A 19,849-nucleotide genomic window follows, 5' to 3' on the forward strand; every position below is an offset into this window, starting at 1 on the left:
TACTCAATTGTAGGTTATGGAGAATAATAATAAAAAACACTACTATCAAACAAAAACAAATAACCTCTTGATTTTTTTGGATCTTGTATTTGTCGTACTTTAGACGTAAACAACATAATAAATAAAGTCTAGTTTTTCCCAACATTTGTTCCCACACCTTGTCATTACACAAGCCAGTTGCCCTGAAGTGGCTGATCTTAGATCACCGTCCTCGTAACTCCAGCAGCACTCCGAATCAAAACCAGCCTTGTAAACTGATCCCAGACCAGCGCTTTACTGCTGACCGTTGCTGTTCCCCAGAATGCACCTCGCTGCGCAGTGACGACAATAACAAACAGCAGCAGGAGAAGGAGCATTAGCGGAGCTTTACACAGCCCTGCGCGAAAAAATCTCGATGACAAAAACTCCTATCTTATTACCGCTCCTCCTAACCTGTAAGTCTTGAAAGATGAGACACTAGATAATTTATCCCAGCTCGTTCTGGAAGACTTTGTGCGCCTTATGGGAATTAAAAACAAAGGCCCGTGTTTGGAGTGATGAGCTTTAGCCTGTTAGCCCGACAGCTTCAACCTCCAGCTGACAGAAACCTCCACATCTCAGCCGAAAACAACGTATTAATCTGCTTGCATGGAGAGAATGGACTGAAGACTGCTCAGGTAAGACCATCTGATAAATCTGAAGCTTTTTATTTTGTAGATGTTGAAGTTTAAAATCAAATACCGGATAATTTGAGGCTGTTTGGTTCTCTAAAACAGAATTCTCCCACAAACTATAATTATATAATGTAAACAAAACCAGGTTAAGGTTATTGAACGAGGGTTTAGTGGGTTAGATCTCATGTAAAGTGATATTAATGAGGGTTTAGCGTTCTGGTGATGGTTTGAAGGAAATTTGGACGCACTGTCACGCTCTCTAAATAATGATCATGGCCTTTCAAACAACTAAACAAAGACTTGTAGCCTTCAGGAGTCTCCTATTTTGAAGACTTGTTTTAGAAAACAAGCTATTTTAGATCGTATTTTGACTTAGAAGATCAGGTTTTGACTGTTTAGCCCAGGGGAAAGTTGTCAATCAATTTCGACACATTATACATTGTGACAAAACTGACTCATACAAATTGTAGTCCACGTTATATACGATTAAAACAATATTGGATATCCATGGGACACATGGTCATGCTGGTCTCTTATAGAGTACAAACAACCTCAGAGATTTATACAATGTTTTTGTCATAATCTGTCAATAATGAAGTCCCTCATCAATGTGATTAGTCACTTATCTGGGGGTTTCCAGCTTGTTATCTACTCAAACAGTCATGTAGTAGGACTGTTATGGTTTCTAGGTTATGTGTGCTTGTACAGATGTCTCCAAATGCCTTTTAAAGTGTAACCACGTATTTACCTCATTTTGTTCAATGTATTATCATTTTAAGTTCTTTAAGGCAAGAAACTACAGGAAAAAAAAACATGTATTAGTCAGTTTTGCTTCCAAACTTTCTTTTAGATTAGTGGAAAGAAAACATACAAAATACAGATTTAGGTGCACAAAATTAGGTGCTTCATTATATTACACTTTATCTTTTTTTCGTCTGTAGATTTAATTTACAGTACATATCCTTAAAGGCTGTTTCTTTCTTTCTATATATATATAGAGGTTTCTTCATATATTATTCACCTGATTTATTTCCTAAAAACATGACAATGTATAACAATATTTGTGACCGTTGACAGTCATTTCTGATTTTTGGCCTGATAATAAAACTATCAAAAATGCCCTCTGAAATGTCAACAATATGAAACAAGAATTTTGAACATGGCTTAATTAGATTTCTGTTTTGAGAATGGGTGTAAATTAGTGTATTTATAATTAAACAATGCATCATTTGTATATTTAATTATAACATTACAGAAACGTGTATTGCAAAATTATTTTTTAATGTGTTTTGAATAATTAACTGGGGAAAGTATATTCCCTATTCATATGTGGTGTCTTGACTTAAAATGTTAATCAAAGCAGATATTTTCATCATCAGTAGTAAGTTTTGTTGTTAACTTGATTTGAATTATGTGCATTTGATTTATTTTTGATCAGACAGCCATAATTGACTAGATGAACAAATCAAGCTGGAGGCAGGCTCAGCGGAGAACTCAACATGAAGCTGTATGTGTTTCAAGTCAACAACGGAAGCACATTGACATTTGACACTGAACTTGCTGTCCAAACGTGAGAAAATTTACTGTTTTTAACAAAAAGTGCATATTTAAGGCCTAATTTGTTTCCTCCTCATGTGAAGACATTAACTTTTAATGACTCATATTGTGTGAATAACTTCTTGACATTGTTTAACGCATGAGATGTCATGAACTGACATGGAACTATAATTTTTATCAGTATTTGTTAATGTAACTTTGTAGTTTCATGATGTATTAACCAATGTAATCATTTGTGACATTTAATTTTAACTTATAGATAGTAACATTAACAAAGATACAGTAATGCTTATTTTGGTTAGCTGAATGAGGCTGATTTTTAAAGTTTGAGTTTGAGTTTCCATATGTACATATATTTACATATTCATGATAAACTGCATTATATTGAATAATATGATATGTAATATATAATATAGGTGATACTTACAGATTCAACATACTTATTTATTAATGACATTATTCCAGTGAAAGTACCTGTATAATCCTATGATGGTTAAAGTGCAAATGTAAATTATTATTAAAATAATATAAATTCCATCAGTCGTTTCCGGATTTAGTTTTTTCTGCAGATTTGTTTTGTAAATTGAGTCCTGATTTGTTTTACTGGGATGCTAAAATGCGTTGTGCTTTGTGCCCTTTATAGCGTGTTGGACCTTAAACATGCCATTCAGGCCAAATATAAAATTGGCAGTCCAGCACCAGGTGCTGGTGGTCAATGGAGGGGAGTGCATGGTGGCAGAGAGGCGCGTGTGCAGCTACAGTGCCGGAACGGTGAGTAACCTTCAAAATAAAACACCCAAACAGCATTTTTATTTCGAGAGTAATAATAGTTGTTGTATATGAATTATATAATCACATATGTAATCATTGCTGCAAAGTACTTTAGCACTGCTAAAATGTTTGACATGAAAATCGCAAAGAAGCGACATAAAAGCAGTGCAGATAATAATTGTATTAATTTGAATAGCTTTCTGTGTGTTTAAAATGACCCTGAAATACTGAGGCTCTTGAGTGCCATGATTACTAAAAGGCCATTGGATTTTGTCTCTGGCTGCCTTAGGACACCAACCCGATCTTCTTATTCAACAAAGAGATGATCCTGTCTGACCGAGCTCCAACCATCCCCAAAACGACCTTCTCTATAGAGAATGAGATGGAGCTGAAGGTGGAGGAGTCACTCATGATGCCTGCCGTCTTTCATACCGTTGCATCCCGCACTCAACTGGCTGTGGTACAGTCCACCTTGTGTTCTGACCTAATGACCAACCTCTGTCTTCTTAGATTTACTCTATGCTCATCCACACTCTATTATATCAATGATTTTTCTGTACAGTTTGAGCATCATGTACATTTGAGAGCGTCAATGCAAATACACTCAAAGCCCTCGATGGAAGGGTTTTTTACATTTGTATGCAAATGACCCTCATGAGGTGTGTTATGCCGTTTTTTAGGAAATGTTTGAGGTTGCCAAGAAGCTTTGCTTGTTCTGTGAGCGTCTGGTCCATGACGAACACCTTCAGCACCAGGGATGGGCGGCCATCATGGCTAACCTGGACGACTGCACCCTATCCTATCAAAAACTCCTCATGAAATTCGACACTGCTTATACAAATTACCAACAGGATTTTGAAGACATCAAATTAAAACTCACAAAGTATGTCTCATCTTGCTTGCTTTCTTTCTTTATATTAAAAAAGTAAGTTATTTTGTTAAAACATCAAATGTATGTTTGTTTCTTTTTAAGTTGTATTAAATTTATAGTAATTGTAAGGCTTTTGTAGCAGATACACTGCCGTTCAATAGTTTGAGGTCGGTAAGATTTAAGAAAAGGTTTTTTAAAGAAGTCACAAGAGCTACTATTTGATCAAAAACAGTAAAAACAGTAATATTATTAAATATTTTTTACAATTTAAAATAACTATTTTCTGCTGTAATATATTTTAAAGTGTAATTTATTCCTGTGATGCAAAACTGAATTTTCAGCAGCATTACTCCAGTCACATGCTCCTTCAGAAATCATTCTAATATGCCATTTTGCTGCTCAAGAAACTTTACTAATATTGTTATAAATGATTAAATATTGCTTGACATTTTTGTGGAAACTGTGATACTTTTTCTTTTAAGATTTGTTTTCATAGAAAGTTCAAAAGAACAGCATTTACTTGAAAAATGTACTTTTTTAACATTATAAATGTTTTACTGATGCATTTGATCAATGAATGATTAAGCCGACCCTAAACTTTTGAACGGCTGGGGATTATGTGAATAGAGATGAATAGATAACTAATATTAATGTGAATTCATCAGGCTTGGCATTGCTGTCTCAGTCATGGCGAAGATTCCTCTGCTTGAGAGTTTGACTCGGCAGAGCTACAGAGAAAGCTTGGAGAAGTCCAGCTCCCCTCACCCGAGAACCTCAGATGAAGACGAGAATGAGGATGAAGAAGTAGGAGAAACATCCACCCAGTCCGCTATCAGCCATAAGAATCGGAAGTCGCCCTCGCCGGTCTCTGGTTCAGGGGAAGCGTCGTCCCAGGCGTCCTTCTCTCCTCAGCACAGACTGAAGAGCAGCTGTAGTCTAAAAGCAGCGCTAGAGGAAGAGGAGGAGTCTCCGGAGGGGGGAGCCACACCCTCTTTCAATGTCACGCTCTTGGATTGGATCAATGTTCAGGACAGACCTAATGATGTGGAGTCCGTAGTGAGGAAGTGTTTTGACTCTATCAACAGGGTGAGTAATAGTCGCCTGTGAGTCATTGAGAAGGAAATGTTTTGGTTAAAAACATACTTTAGTCTGTGACTTGTGGCAACCTTTAAATTGTTTTGAACTAGACAGTAATGGACATTATTATGATGTGACTGTAAAGGTGTGTCACACTGTAAAGATTATGCTATACTATTTATAAGTGACCCTGGAGCACAAAACCAGTCTTTAGTCGCTGGGGTGTATTTTTAGCAATAGTCAAAAAAACATTGCATGGGTCAAATTATCAGTTTTTCTTTTATGGCAAAAATTATTAGGATATTAATTTGCATTGCTAAGAATTCATTTGGAGAAATTCAAAGGCTTTTCTAAGTATATTTATTTTTTTGCACCCTCAGATTCCAGATTTTCAAATAGTTGTATATCTGCCAAATATTGTCCAAACCTAATAAACTCCTAATAAACTAAACATCAATAGAATGCTTATTTATTCTGCTTTCATGTGGTGTATAAATCTAAATTTTGAAAAAATTACACTTAAGACTGGTTTTGTGATCCAGGGTCACATATTAGATTAAATATATGTAGTATTAGTAAGCAGGAATGCTCTAAGTTGCTTGTGTGACAAAGAAACATGGAGTAATGCTAAATACAGAGTTGTGTTGTGTGAGAAGCACAATTATAGCATAATAACATACTATAAGAAAAATATAGGATTCAACTCATGTCCTATTTTAAAATATCCTAAAATATCCCATCAGATTTAGTGTTTTAAGACTTTTTGTTTTCCTGCAGCTCAAGCATTATTATGTAATGTGACGCTGGTTTTAGGCTCAAGTCAGACTTACCATTCATTTGTTATGAATAATCTTCTTATGTTTGGTTTGCCTCCATCAAGTTCCTAATAGAAAGTAACCTATTTAATTCACTGGATTATGCAAATATAAGCATTACCTAATGGGTATGAAAGTATAAACCATGTTTTGTATAATTTCCATCAAAAATATCCATCCACTGTGGCTGAAACTTCAAGCTAAACATCCTATAGACATCACATACACGGTTTAAAAGTTTGTGGTCAGTAGGATTTTTCTTTTTTAAGAAAAGTTTAAGTAAATGTGCATTAAATTGATCAAAATAACAGTAAACATATTATAAATGAACTTATAGTTAGTTATAATATATTTCAAATATAAAAGGAGTTTCATCATATACATTAATAATAAATGTTTATTGAGCAGCAAATCAGCATATTAGAATGATCTGAAGACTAAAGTAATGGTGTTGAAAATACAGCATTGTATCACAGAAATAAATAGCATTTTGTAATATGTTTTAATGGAAAATAGTAATTTTGCATTGTAATAATATTTCACAGAATATTTGATAAATCAAATCCAGCCTTAATGAGCATAAGATACTACTAAAGTCTAACCAACCCCAAAGTTTTAAACAGTTGTGTACATCATCATCTCATTCACAGGACACTCCCAATGTTTAATTGTTCACGATCACTATCATTTGTTTCTTTCATTCTTTATGCTTCCAGCTCGATCCACGAATTATCCAACCCTTTCTATCTGAATGCCGGGAGACGATTACCAAATTGGATAATCAGAACATGAAGGCCATCAAGGGTCTTGAAGACCGATTGTATGCTCTTGACCAAATGATAGCAAGCTGTAAACGGTTGGTCAACGAACAGCAGGAACTTGCTCAGGTGAGCAGCTCTCATTTTTATAATCAGCATAAAACACTCTAGATGGGACATAATTAGTGTATTTCATTGTTTTTCCCTTAAAGTTAATGGCTATTTTCCAACCATACTTTTTTTTGCTACTGTGACTTTAAGATTTATATATGATTGGTTAACCTCTTCAAATATAGTTCGTAACACTTTTAGTGGGTTGTGGGTTTACTGTGAGGTCTAATAGTTGGTGCTACCTCGTCCTTCAATAAATAAACCGGTGTCACATTGAGGCAGAAGAAACTTCTTCCACACGTTTCTAATGTTTGAATATATTACTCTTCCTCATGTGTTCTCCTTTGGCTTCTACTAGGGATTTCTTGCCAATCAGAAGAGGGCTGAAAACCTGAAGGACACCTCGGTGCTGCCTGACCTGTGTCTGAGTCACGCCAACCAGCTGATGATCATGCTGACCAATCACAGGAAGCTACTAGACATCAAGCAAAAGTGTACCACTGCCAAACAGGAGCTCGCCAACAACCTTCAAGTCCGTCTCAAGTAAGAGCAGTGTTTTACGTCTTCCTTCTTAATGGACAACACCAAAACTTGGCTTGATTTTGGCTATTTTGAATCCATAGAGCTTCGATACATATTTGAGGTTAAATTGTAAGCGTTTCCTAACTGCACCGTGGTGTCTCCTCCATCAGATGGTGCTGCTATGTGATGCTTCACGCTGATCAGGATGGAGAGAAGCTGCAGGCTCTCCTGAGGCTGCTGACGGAGCTGCTGGAGCGTGTGCGGGTGGTGGAGGCGCTCAGCACTGTGCCACAGATGTACTGTCTCGCTGTAGTGGAGGTGGTCAGACGCAAAATGTTTATAGGACACTACAGACAAGTGAGAATCCGCTACATGAATTCACATTCTATAGAGATGCAGATGTGACCAGAAGTGGTTTGACCAGAGATAGTATGAATGAGAGTGATCCTGGACCACAAAACTGGTCATATAAATTGAGATTTGTACATCTTACATATATGTATGGTTTGCTAAGATAGGACAATATTTGGCCGAGATACAACTATTTGAACTTCTGAAATCTGAGGGTGCAAAAAAAGTTCTTAGCAATGCATATTGCTAATCAAAAATAAGTTTTGATATATCTACATTAAGAAATGTACATTTCTTCCTGGAACATGATCCTTTCTGCACAAAAGAAAAAATTATAATTTTGACCCATACAATGTATTTTTGGCTATTGCTACAAATGTACTCCTAAAACGTAAGACTGGTTTTGTGGTCCAGGGTCACATATGATATTTATTTTGTCTTTATACAATTTCTGCACATTTAATTATTGTTTGTCAAAAATAATATCTGGGCTAGCTGTTTTATTTGTGTTTGAATTTGTTTTAATGTATTTTTTTTCAGTGGGCCAATGCTCTTGTCAAGGATGGGAAAAACCTCTATGAGGCAGAAAAAGTAAAAAGGGAATGCTTTGGGAAGCTCTTCAGTAAGTTTATTCTTCAGATTGTATATGGTTTCTTTTAGTTTGGGAACAAACATGGACACTTGAGTGCCAGATTGCTTTGAAAACTCTGCTTTTGCTTGTCTCAGGGAAATCGTTCCTCAGAAACCGGTTGTTTCGAGGACTGGACTCATGGCCATCCTCTTCGTTTTGCGTGAGTCTATGAATTTGTTTTTATCTTTCAGGATACCTACATGGAATTCGAGGATATTTCAGCATTAATTAATCTTTTTTTTGTGTGTGTGTGTGTGTGTTTAGACCCATAAGCCTCGAAAGTTTGACTTTGAGCTTCCAGATATTTCCCTGAGTGACCTGCAGTATCTCAAGTCATGTTGTCCTTCCGAGGTTCAGCCTTTCCTCAGGTAAATGCCTCATACCCGCACATTACACACATTTCTACCGTAATTTCTCAATGTAAAACTCCTGGTCTTTCTTGTGTTTTTTGAGCCATTCACCTTTATATCTTGGCTAAATACCCCTAGATGATGGTTGTTGCCTGTTTTGTTCATCAGGGTCCCCACACTATGTGACTTCAAGCCTCTTAACCAGCATGTTGAGGTTCTTCATCAGCTGGTTCAGGCTGCGCAGAGTGTGGACGAGATGTCACAAACTATCACAGACCTACTAAATGAACAAAAGGTACTTTGTGTTCATACTTCACAGTCATTTAACTTGTTGCTAATTGTTTGAAATACTGGATGTTATAAACCTGTGGAGATTGAATTATCTGAGTATTGTTATTTTTAATGTGACTCATCCAAGCAATGGCATGGGATGTATGCAGAATCAGTCGTTTTTTTCTGATACATTGCAACATAACAGATTTATATAGTCTAGCTTAACTTTTATAGCAATGTCATTTCCCACATGATTTTAACTTGTTGCATCCGTCTTTTAGTTTTCCTGTAGCCAGAGTGCTCAAAGATCCACCGTATTTACACCCAGATCTGAAAGCACAACTGAAATCACCACTACCTCCACCAAAACTTTGTCCAATCTCAGTTTAAAAGCACCGGACTGCCAACCCCTGTCGCTTCCTGGTCACTTGGAGGACCTATCACCTGACAGCATAGATGCCCAGACTTTTGACTTTGAAACCATTGGGCATCCCAATATGGATCCTGTATTACAGCAAGGCTCGTTGGACTTGGACTCGTTGGCAGAAAGTCCTGAGTCGGATTTCATGTCAGCAGTTAATGAGTTTGTTATTGAGGAGAACTTGATGTCACCTAATCCCATAAGTGATCCCACAAGCCCAGAGATGATGGTGGAATCCCTTTACTCCTCTGTCATTAATGCAATTGACAGCAAGCGTATACATGACACTACTACACTTGAGAAGGAAAATTCAAAGATTGCAGTACTCAAGCTGTCAGCAGACAGGTACCGTTCTGCTGCGGAAGAGTCCCAGTACAATTTGAGGAAAGTTAAAGAAGACCTTTATCACTTTCGAGGTCTTGTTCTGAAAGAGCAGAGAGACTTTGGATGTGCCCTGGAAACGATGAACATTAAGGTCCAAGACGCTCTCGACAGTGTCAGATACTGTCACGAGAAGGAGCTCAGAGAAATGCGACAAACGGATCTCCAGAGTTTGAAGGACAATCATGAAAAGCAGATACAAACTCTATCGGAAGAGCTTGAAGGCAATCGGAAGATTGTTCGAGATGTCCAGAGAGCAATGCTGGAGTTGGAGGGCCTCGTGGAGCGCAAGGAGAAGGAAATATCTCAGCTGGAGAGTGAGAGGGAACGCTCGAAGCAAGAACTTCAAGATCTTCACAAGCAAACTGTGCGGGACCTTGAGGAGAAGATCTCGAAGCAAGGTGAAGAACTGAAAGCTACATTGCTGTCCAAGGATGAACTCGCTGGTCAGCTGGAGAACCTTCACTTTGAGATCGAGCACGGCCAACAGAAAATCAGACAAGAGATGGAGAAGGCAGAGAAGGTGCACCTTCAGGAACTGGAGGCACGGTTGAAACAGCTACATGAAGCAGAGCTGGAGTCTCTCAGATTGGAAAAAGAAAGTGCACTTGACAAACTCGTCCAGGAGAACCTGGTGAAGCTCAGAGATCTGGTGGATTCCTATTCTGCAGAAGTCAAGGAACGCGAGGGACGCTTGAAAGACTTGGAGGCTCGCATTACAGAACTTGCAGACACCCGCTGCAGACTGGAAGTGGAGATAGCTCTTAAAGAGACCGAAATGGATGAAATGAGACTCCAGTATGAGGAGGCCAAAAGCACCCAAGAGGAGGTGTTGAGAGGAGAGCTTACTACCCAAACAGCCACCTTGCAGACGCAAATCGCCATGTTGAACCAACAGCTCCAGCAGAAGAACGAAGACTACGAGATGGGCCTGGCCGAGCTCCGAGCGCTCATGAGGTTAGAGAAAGACCACTGCATCTCTGAACTCGTGGATCGACACGAAAAGGAGAACACCCTGCTGCGCCAAGAGTTTTCAGCACTCAAGCAGAAATCGCAGGATGCGGAGAAAGACTGCAAGGAACGAGTCCAGAAGATCCAGCGCGATCACCAGGACCAGTTTGATGCCTTACAGAAGGAAAAGGAGTTTGAAAAGAGGGCTTTCCAGGAGAAAGAGCAAGAGCTAAAAACTGTTATTGGAGACCTGCAGACAGAAAACTCACTACTATCTGGAAGACTGGAGCAGGAGAAGGTGGAGGCCCTGCAGAGGGCAGAGAAGGAGAAAGAGGAGGCGGTCAAAGCTGCATTACAAGAGGCCTTAAGAGACTTTCAACTCCAAAAAGAGGAGACCGAGACAAGACTGTTAGGACAAATTGAGCTACTTGAAAATCAACTCAGAGAAAGACAATCCACTGACATGTAAGTAAATGCAACTTTTCTAATTAAACGTTCCCACAAAAATCATTCTTAAGATTCAGATTTAAAGAACATAGCTGTTAGATTATAAATGGTTAGTAAAAAACAAATGGTTTAGTTTTTATAATGAAAGTCAATGGAGCCCAATGTTTATTTTGTGTTCCATGGTAAAAAGTTATTCAACTGGTTTGGGATGACAGGAGTAAATAACGACATAATTTCCATTATTTACTATTAACCTAGGTGTTCAGTCCACCTTGCCTCTTTTATGTTTCCATCCAAAGTTGCAAATTTTGGCTGGTGGATGAATAAAAGATGCAGTTATCGCTATTTGAAAAGATGTAAACAAACAATCTGGGGAGGAGGAATAACAGACATATTAACAATAATTTAACAGTCTATTGTAAAGAAAGAAAGAAATACATACCATATTTTTCGGACTATAAGTCGCATCAGTCCAAAAATACGTCATGAGGAAAAAAACATTTATAGGTCGCACTGGACTATAAGTCGCATTTATTAATAACCAAAAACCAAGAGAAAACATTACCGTCTACAGCCGCGAGAGGGCGCTCTATGTCTTCAGTGTAGACTACAGGAGCACTGAGCAGCATAGAGCGCCCTCTAGCGGCTGGAGATGGTAATGTTTTCTCTTGGTTCATTTCTCTCGGTTCATGTCAAATTAATTTTGATAAATAAGTTGCACCTGACTATAAGTCGCAGGACAAGCCAAACTATGAAAAAATTGTGACTTATATTCCGAAAAATACGGTACTCAAAGACACGTGGCGCTCGCGGTGATTTCAGCATCTGCTGTCTCAGTAAATAAAGACATGAACACATGAAAAACATCTCCAGAACTGCTCTGACAGTTACTTCTTGAGCATTTAACCGTTGTCACATCACATACACAGAGCTGTAAAGGTACGTCAACCCGTCAAAATAAAAGTCCGGTTTAGTTTAAAGAAAAGTATTTGCCAGATATGTCGACAATATGTCGATTGTTATTTCTGTTGGTTTGTTTTATAATAACCCCAGTTTCTCGAGGATTTAATCATGAAAATCACAATAAATCTTGCACCTTTGTGTGATGGAAGCATCTGCCGAGGACACAAATAAAATGGCACTGAAACAATGGCGCTCTAGTCCATTAAAATTACAGTTTCTACCTCTAACTTTACTGTTAATTAAAAAACGAAAACACACACAAGCTACATGCATTCACTTACTCTTTCTGATTTCATTCACTCTTGTGAATAATTAGCACATCAAAAAGAACCAACAAAAACTGGAACAGTTTCATTAAAGCATTTTTTAAGTAGAAATTAGCAAGAAATGTGATAACCCTGTTACAAGTGCCTGTAAAATAGGGATTAATTAAAAACAGAAAACAGATTTGTTTTCAAGTCTTACACCAATCCCAAAAAATGTAAGGTTTTTGAATATTTATTTATTTATTTACTTATTCCGGTGACTGTTTTAACACTTCAGAAAAACAGTTTTTTTGCCAAGTGGTTAAAACTCTAAGCTAGTAAATAAAAGTTTTTTTGTTGTTGTTTTTTAACCTCTGATTCACGCAGTGTCCATACAGTTACAAGTCTCCTGAGCACATAAACATCAAATTTTCTTTTTTTTCAATTATCCCAATTATTATCCAAATTATAACACATGTTCCTGTCTTATTGTCAATAATTAATCATTGCACAACATGCAAATAAGGTTCTTCAGAATGTAACAACTTGCTCAGCTTATGAATTATTTTATTTTAGAAGGAAGCATCAGCTAAATGACTTCTCAGAAGTCTTTCAAAGTCAGGTTGATCTCCAGGTCAGAGGTCAACTCTCATACCTGCTTCTGTGTTTCAGAGCGGGACCTACTGTAGAAAAGACAGAGACTGGTATGGAAACCAGTGCTGCATTGTCACTGGACAGTGGCCAGTGGACCGAGGAAAGGGCATTGCTCCTGGGCCAACTAGAGCTTCTGGAACGAACAAAGAACGAGGAGATGCAGAACCTGAAGACCTCGCTCATTGCTGAGCAGCAGGTTAGCAATATAAATTAGTGAATTAAGATTGGGTCACTACATCTTATATTCTTTACATGTCTTTTATTCTTATTAATATTAAAATTTAAATTAAATGTTGTTGCGGATTTAAATGGCACCAAGGTAAGATATCTAACCAGCTGAAATTAAATTAAATAGCTGGCTAAATTAATGGCTGACATTAATAATAATAATACAATACTTGAGGAGTAGTTAAAATTAAACCGTTGTTTGCATTGTGTGCCATTATTTTCCAGCAAAAGTGTTTAATATAGCAGTCATGGACTTGCATAATTCAAATTAATTGAATCTGCATAGCAGCTGTATATTTTCCAGCTATAATTAAAATTTAAGAACCTATGAAATGTATGAAAAATATTATAATTTGTAGCTAAAAAATAAAACTTTTTTTGTTTTAATAAAAAATCTGAACTGGCTGAAAATGTAGGTATTGTAACATTTTTTTTATTTAAAACCTATTAAAATGTCTTTGAATGTATTACAAATGTACCCTAAAATCTAAATTTTAATGTACTCTTCACTTCTAGACAAACTTCAATACTGTTCTGACCCGGGAGAAACTAAAGAAAGAACAAATCATCAGTGATCTCACTGAGAAGCTCAAAAACTTGGCACAGCAACAAGAGAAAGATAAAGGTATAAAAAAAAAATTTTATCACATCATTTTAATACCTTTTCACTTGTTTTCCAAACATCTGTTACCAAACTGCACCGAAGCGGTCAGTGCGATCGATAAATGTTAAAAAAGGAGCACTCATGATCATTGTGCTGCATTTTGTTGTTTTCCTGAAGGCCTGATCGAAACGCTCTCTGAGGACCGTGCCTCCATCCTTCAGGAGAAGAAGCAGATGGAGGAGGAACTGAACCGTCTGCGAAGCACCGTCCTCGTCTCTTCGTCCTTCTTTCCGCCCAATCCCATCCCGGTCATCACAGAAGCTCACGGTTCCTGTGGCCCTATCCGTGTGGAAGTCCTCTCGCGGTCCACCCCTGATCCAGAGAGATTGGCGTCCGTGGCTGTGCTCAAGGACGAGGAGAGGGTGGAGTCAGCCGTGGAGGCCAGCATGATGACCGTGCAGTAAGCATCCGGGCTGGAGTTCACATAGAGCTAAATTAATAAACCCTGAAAACCTGAACTGGCTCAGTTTAGTCAAAAGCACGCTGAGTGAATGTCTTTGACATTATCCACAAGATGCTTTGAAATTATACATTTTATTCTAGCAATACAACTACCTGTTGTTGGACTATGTTCTCACTAAAATAATAAACCTGCACAGCCAGCTTCAACTATTCAGCTGAATGAGCTTCTAAGAATAAACTTGATTTCACATGCTCTTGCAACAACAAAGTCAAAGTTTTGGAGGGATGAGGTTTGTCTTAGTTAAAAAGTTTTAGGATAGGGACATAGAAGTTGATTTTTGTTTAATTCCCAAAATACACACATTTACATGTCAAAAACATCTATTTATTTTCCTTAATTTTATTTTCTGAAAATGTCTTTTGTCTTGTTATGAGGGAAATAAAACATCATTTTGTAAGATCAGAACAAACACCGTTTTATAGTTTTTAGTATAGTTTTTGTAGTTTTTATAGTCAAAATTCTACAAAGTTATTATATATTTACAGATATTTATTTTCAGACAGACTTATATGATGAAAAACTAATTATATAGTATCTAATTATAAATTATAATATATATATTTTTTTAATACTACTACTAATAATAACAGAATGAAGTTCTATATAGTTTGTATTTTTTGAACAAATTAGTTATTTATATGCTGTTTGTAGTCTAGATTTATTTAAAACATAAAAAATGAAAACATTTTAATAATAACAACAACAACAGTGAAGTTTGTATAGTTTGTAGTTTTTGAACAGAATTAGTAATTTATATGCTTTTTTTAAATGCAAAAATCGACAAATATATTCTATATTTATAGATTTATATCTAAAGAAAGACTTATTTGATATATAATTATTGTTTTCAAATATTTTTCAATAATAATTACAGAGTAAATAATGTTTCTAGTTTGTAGTTTATAATAGAATTAGTGATTTTCATGATTCTTGTAGTCAAAGTCTACAAATCATACACTTATATACTGTACATTAATAATTGTATTATTATTCATTTTTTTATGTAAGGAGGATCACCTTTAAAGGAGCTGAATGAATGTATTTAAGGGAAAGGAAACTAGAGTAGATCAGAGAGAAGAAGAAAGATGTGAGTCAAGCCCATGCTGTAGATTAGAAATTTTGTCATATTAATGAAGTTCCTTGCTCTGTATTATTATTACTAGCTTTTAGAAAATTGTCTCTTTTAAAGCTTTGCTGAATTAATGTACAGCGTAGTTTGTGACATTTTATTTTGTGTATTTTGATGCAGTGACAACCCTATGCTGTCTGAAGAGAAACAGCGCATAATGATTTTGGAAAGGGTAATTCACTTTTGTTTTTAAATAATTTTTTTTAACAAATTCATTGCATTTCTTAGAAATATTTTCACATGCAAACATTTGTTATTGTGTTTCAGACTTTACATATGAAGGAGGAAGAGAACAAAAGACTTAGTCAAAGACTGGTAAATATATTTGTGCGTGTGGTTACAGTTTTGGCTCCTCTATTTCATCTAAACGTGTTAATTGTATGAGAACGTCGTTTAACATCATTTCAATTGATCATTTGTATTCGTTTCATTTGTGCTTGATCTCGGTTGATAATTGACCACTTGAACGGTCAATTAAAAGCAGTAATTAGTGATGGTAAATTGAACAATACACTCAATTAATGCAGGTCAGCGATTGACACAGGAATGTCATTTTGGAAAAAAAAATACTTGTTACATATTTATTTTATATTACAGTTTTTTTATATCTGTAAGAAAAATACTGTAGATATTCTGTCTTCACTGTAAAGTTCATATACATCACATTGCTGTTGTTACGACTTATCAGCAGCTAATTAAAACATGAGGCTCTTTGATATAATTTAATTACATTTCCCCTGGGACTGTTGCTGCAAATAGGTTTAATCTCTTTAGCAAAATTACAATCGCCGTCTTATTGGCCGCGAGACGCATCTTATGAGACACGTAACCCACACTTTAGAGTCCTGACAGCTCAGGGCAGATTCACAAGATGAATTTAGTCTAAAAAAAAACTGCATGAGTGATTAAGCTAGGACTGAATTTTAGCTCATTTGCAAATGAGCCTGACATTTATTATTTATCATCTGTGTATGTTATTATGTATTTTTGATACTCGTTGTTCTTTGTCGCTATTGTGTGTTTTACGCATTTGCAACCAATGCATGCTATTTAAGAGACAGTTCTACTCCTTACCACTAGATGGCACAAATACATTTGTTTTACGTACAATCTCTGTCCTACACGCACTGAAATGGTAGGAGCTTCATCAATGTTGCATTTAACCAAAACTGATGTGTTGCACTGCAATGTATGTGGTTTCATTTTATTTATCTGTGCTTGCAGAGAGTGTACGCAAGCAACACAACAAACATTTCCTAGTGTAAGTATCACTAGAATCATTAAACAATTTGTTTTACAGATGTCCCAGAGTATGTCGTCCGTCTCGTCACGGCACTCGGAGAAAATCGCCATTCGAGAGTAAGTATTCTTGGATATTAGCGTTAATGATTTGAGCTGCCGTTTCAGCCCTCCATCTCATTTGAAAACCCTTCTTTTGTAGTTTTCAGGTGGGCGACTTGGTTCTCATAATCCTGGACGAGAGGCACGATAATTACGTTCTCTTCACTGTTGGTCCCACCCTTTATTTCCTGCATTCAGAGTCCCTCACTGCACTGGACCTCAAACCAGGTCAGTCACAAACATCACAGGAATACTACAAAAAAATATATTAGGCTTTGCCTATGTGAAGCAATTTTGCTCCGACAAGATGGATATGTATTTTTTTCGTTGCTCTTTCTCAAGTAAATGTTTACTTATTTTAATAAAAATTTTTTAGTTGTATATATTAATGTATCAGTGCATTTGTAAATTAAAATGTTTTTTTTTATGTTCTAGATAAAATGTTTTACTCCTGATAACGTGTTTTGTAGTTTTATTTTACATGAAGCATGTTTTAATTGTAAATTTATTGGCTTTTATTTATTGTATATCTATAATAATTTTTTTTTAAGCGACAGGAGCTACAAGACGGCCGTGGGTTCTTGGAAAAGTCATGGAGAAGGAATATTGCCAAGCTAAAAAGGTAACCGTTATTATTCTATTGTTTATGCGAATGCTCTAAATGGAGTGTTTCTGTATAATTATATTTCAGTTAATAATTTTGATGGCATTATTGCACTCTCATTATATAACATCCTTAATGACAAAACACTAGCTCTCTTTTCATGCCATTATCTGATCTATTTTTTGTTAACATTGGCTATATTTGAGATGCATATAAATTAAGCTCATCATGAAGATACCATTGATTTACAATTATGCATTTAATTGTTTTGCATCCTAAAGTTAATTTGAGCAGAAAAGTGTGCTTTCATAATCGGCTCCTAATCATTACTGCAGGCACTTATATTAAATTATCAATTTTCTTTAATTATTTTTTATGTGATATTCTGTTGCATATTTTGAATGCGTTTCTTTTGTTATTATCTGTCTCTAGGCCCAAAACCGGTTCAAAGTTCCTCTCGGCACTAAATTCTACAGAGTAAAGGCCGTGCCATGGAACAAGAAAGTGTAATAGTGTACAAATTGATCATATTGTAATGAGTTCAGTTTGTTTTTATTGCAGTTTTTAAGCAAACTCGCTCATCCTTGGTGGTTTTATCGATCTAAGAAGAATTATTTTTTTTTCTCTGCTGCAAACCATTTTATCTCATTTTTTAATACACAGAGGATTTGTAAATGTGGACCAAATGATTATAACTTTATTGGGGCATTGTCTCCACATGCGATGGCTCTGAAGCAGTCACAACAAGCCTGTAAAATGGACAAAATGTATTTGGATGTTACATATTAGTTCATCATTAATATTATGGTCAGGTTTGGGGGGCGGGGGCACGATCACGATCAGCTTACTTAATTCAGAAGGTTTTGAAAATATACATTTATTGTAAATGTTACCAGAGGAATGGTCATGGCATGCATATAGATAATATTTTCTTTCATGTACTTGTCTGGATATGCGTTGTAGTCGGAGGTATCAGTAAAAGCCTGCTGATTGTTACTCGCAGCACAGTACAACCCGCCTGTTTATTATGACGTACATTTGGACGGCCGCCGCAGAGGCCTCGCAATCCTTCAGATGCACTTTTGGACTAAAAGGACAATGCTTTAGTCGATTCAAAAGGGAGGTTTGTGCTGTTGAAAACAAGCGTCAGAAGAAAAGCAGCACATATCTTCCCTCTGTTGTAGGATGTTGAAACATAGAGAGTAATATTTCCTGTTTGTGAATGTGTGTCTTTATTGAATTTAACGACAACATTGTATATTATTCATCAGATCACACAGTAACAAAAAACAAATGACTGTATTGTAAAGGAATTTACAGTTTTCAAAACAATAAAGGTTTGATCCCAAACTCTTCTCGCGGTGGATTGCATTTCCCACAGCGTCCGTTCCGAGATCTTTATTTCATGCGCCTTGGCGAGAATATTGCAAATGTATTGCAATAGTTTTCCTTATATTATTTACTTTTTATTTGCTTTACCTTTGGGAAACCGATGCATCTTCAATAAAATTAAAGTTGTACAATGAATGTTTGGACTTGATGCTTGAAGATGTTTCCCATTGACATCTGTTTCCCTGTTGTGTTCGCTTTCAGTTGCACGTCATTTTAAAGAGCTTTTTGAGTGGAAAATGTACTCATTCAAAGATTTTAGACCCAAAAATATGCCCTCCGATTCCGTCTCTCCTCCTATGCAAATGCGCGCACAGCTATGATTGTAAGTACTTGTTTACATAAGTTTTGCAATCATCGCCTATTGATGCTCTTGAGTCATTGGAAACACTTCCAACCGAGCAGAACGGAAGATTTTAAAAGAATTACGCCTCTATTGTGTCAACTAAACTAATGAATAGCAAACAAGCCCATACATGTCGGGGATTAATGGGATCCATTTTATTGCTATTGTCTATCACTTACATAACGTGTTCCATCTAAAATTAAAGCAGTGCCGAGGTACGGCGGTTGAGGGAATTATTCCAAACTTAGACGTTTTTCTTTTTCAGCTCGGTCCTTGTCGAATGTTGGCTTTTGTGGGGGCATTAGCTAGTGTCGTGTGCTACCGTTGGCACACTCTCGCAAGCAACAGACTTCAAAAGGGCTTCGATCAGGGCCCGGGAACGGTATTACCCTCTTGGAGGAGCACGGCGCACCAACATCACTTTCCCAGTTCACAGCGGGGAGCATAGCAGCTCTCCGCCGAGCCTTCGGTACCATGTGGGCCTAGGGGTGTTTCGGCAATGTTTTGCTTTATTTGCTCCGTTTAGCATAAGTCGGCTGTCACATTTGGATGGCGTTTTCATAAATTGATGGTGTGATTCGTAGTATCTCGGGACAGGCCTGAATGACTAAACGCGAGATGCTGAGGTTGCTGGTGAAGGAGAACCATGTGGAATGGACAGCCTCTCAGTGTAAATGTTTACAGCCCCCTACTGTGGAGCCGGGACTTACCCATGCTAGACACCACGGAGCTCGTCGCTGGTGTGACATCCTTCCAAACGGTGTTTGATAATATGCAGAATTAACAGTCTGATGACAATGCACGTGGCTTGTAATATTTTATTTCCGTGAACTTTTTTTTTTTTTGCTTCTATTTTACAGATAGTGAGCACAGGTAGTCATTT

The 19,849-nt window shown here is 36.8% G+C and overlaps 1 pseudogene; it reads left to right on the top strand.

The window, feature by feature from the left end:
• Positions 1-412: 412 nt before the first annotated feature.
• LOC113042567 (RB1-inducible coiled-coil protein 1-like) lies at positions 413-18,758 on the top strand (annotated as a pseudogene).
• Positions 18,759-19,849: the final 1,091 nt, after the last annotated feature.

Source organism: Carassius auratus, chromosome 24, assembly GCF_003368295.1.
Source record: "Carassius auratus strain Wakin chromosome 24, ASM336829v1, whole genome shotgun sequence".
NCBI classification, from domain to species: domain Eukaryota; kingdom Metazoa; phylum Chordata; class Actinopteri; order Cypriniformes; family Cyprinidae; genus Carassius; species Carassius auratus.